At 47.0% G+C, this 2345-nt stretch overlaps 1 protein-coding gene across 1 annotated transcript in view; it reads right to left on the bottom strand.

Moving 5' to 3' along the window:
- Positions 1-1148: 1148 nt before the first annotated feature.
- Positions 1149-2345, bottom strand: part of T265_09686 (hypothetical protein) — a gene marked incomplete at both ends in the record, with an annotated part of 71864 nt that continues 70667 nt past the window's right edge. Inside the window, one exon of the mRNA XM_009175841.1 lies at positions 1149-1867. The remainder of the gene's footprint in view (positions 1868-2345) is intronic.

The raw sequence follows: 2345 nt of genomic DNA, 5'->3' as shown, positions 1-2345 counted from the left end.
CCGGTAAAGTGTGAGCGAATAGATTCGTTTGGATGAACAGGAGTTGCCGTTAAAATCTGTCACATTTTCACGTGGTGTACCTGGTAGACGAGTTAGGGAGGTATCAGCTACTGTGAATGAATTCATTCTCTTTAATTAACGCACTGCTGCTATGAAACTTGGTGACCAACAGCCGTCCGACCGTGACGAACATCCTGTTTATTAGCGAATGGTGTGCAATCTCTTTCCGCGTGTTGTTTCTCACGATCCCCCACGGCAGGGTGAGCGGTCTTGTTGAGAATCAATAGCGCAGTCATTCCTTACATGAAAGAATGATCGCACATCGACTGGCCTTAAAGCATTGCGGATAACCTTACAGACGACATTTCATAGCCAGGGTTGGTGAGTGTAGTTTAGAATTTGAGTAGCATGCGGGTGCCTCAGCTTTCAAAGGTCAAGTCAAAACAAACATTAGTTCTGGCCTGTAAACAGGTGTACACACAAACATTTTATTTCATTTTGATCAATATGACTGCCCGACAAACCCGCATAAGGTAAATTCAGTAGTGATGTGTTCTGACCGCGAAAAAAGTTCTGCTACACGAAAGCCTATACAAGTCTTGAGTCTCACCAGGTGGTCAGACATAAACCGCCTACTTGGGCCATTCGTTGTCAGTTTTGGACTGTTGTTTAGGTACAGGCCTTCCCCGACAGCTAATCGGAGAGAGCACTGCGACTATTCACAAGATGTGAGTTACATGGTCAAACTGTATACGCAATAAAATCGTGGATGGTATGGCGCTGTGATTAAGCCCTCATTAGCAGAAGTAGGGTGACAGAAGGACGCCTGACGCACAAAATACGAACCAGATGGGGGAGAACCTGGCTGGATCCCCGGAAATTGTTGCGGCCAAAACCTGAGGTAAAAAAAATCGTTCAGCTGTAGCACCCTTCTGGTGCCTAGCTGCCATGCCACTCGGAGGAAGCACGAGGGCTGGGATACTGCCAGGTTGCCCAAGCCTAGACAGGGGAAGTCGGGTTCGAACCACGGACCTTCCGGTCAGTAAATTCGCGCTCTTACCACTTGGGCTATCTCGCGGTGTAATCCAGACCCAAATGGACGAGTGATATGACGTAGGGAACAATGAATAATAAACGAAAGTGCCTTTATTACATATAAACTTGAAACGGCACGCAGTTGCACATGTGGACAGACCAAATGTAAGCAAAGTAAGGAAAGAAAAGCACTCTGTCTCTTCATATAAAAAATGTTGAGGAAAAGTCAGTAAGAACAACGTCAGAAAAGGAACGAATGAAAGGCTATGCGCGTGCCAGAAGATTGACAAACAATTTGGGAACAGCGAAATGGTGGGGTATCCGACGGCTGGATGACAGAGAATGGTACAGGGAATTCTGACAACCGATTGCCTTCGACGGGTGGTAAAACGGCTTTACAACTGCCTATTATAAAAAGTATAGAAAAAAGGTAAACAGCCTGAATGGTGTGCTGATAGTCTATACACAGGGATCGACAAAGCCTCGCACAGGATAAGATGGCCCATGATGAAACATCAGTCCAGAGACAAACCTCGCGCCAAATTTCATTACTCCAAAATATAGCAACGCTCAGCGAACTGGTCGGAGCAAAAAAAGTCAGCAACAGCTCGCTATGTAGCCGAATGAATATAAAACAGGATAGGGAGGTGGTTGTATCAGGAGGTCCACTAAGCTCAGAAGCGGAAAGAGTGCAAAACCGCAGATNGGGGGGCAATGTGTTGCGGGTACAAGCATGAATCACATGACAGTATTATCAGCAATCAGCTGATCAGAGATGGGAAGCGGAAGGTTGGTAACCCGGGATGGAGCGCAGGCGGCGTAGTTGGAAATCCTTAATGGGAGAAATAAAAAAGTGGATAGAGGTGGTAGACAGGCAGATTCGTTGAAAATTAACAACACTTCATGCTGCGCATAAAAATATCGGTAGGTCAGCTGCGAATACCGAAAACAACTCGAAGTGTACTGGGAGAGTCTGAGTGTGGCTAAGATAAAATAGTTCCCCTGAGTCGATCACAAATATGCGTAACGGATCGAAAACAGTGATGCCGGTTGTTTAGGGTATGCGGGAAACGGTCTTCCATAAACGAGGGCGAGATGGCCCAAGTGGTTAGTGCGCTAATTTACTGACCGGAAGGTTCGTGGTTCGAACCCGACCTCTGCCTCTCGACTTCCCCTGTCTAGGCTTGGGGACTCTGGCAGTATCCCAGCCCTTGTGCTTCCTTCGGGTGGCATGGCAGTTTGGCGCCAAGAGGGTGCTATAGCTGAACGGTTTTGCTTCCATAAATGTACTCCTGTTGCATGAGTGCTCA

Source organism: Opisthorchis viverrini (genome assembly GCF_000715545.1).
Source record: "Opisthorchis viverrini unplaced genomic scaffold opera_v5_297, whole genome shotgun sequence".
NCBI lineage: Eukaryota > Metazoa > Platyhelminthes > Trematoda > Opisthorchiida > Opisthorchiidae > Opisthorchis > Opisthorchis viverrini.
This window is presented reverse-complemented; position numbering and strand designations above follow the sequence as displayed.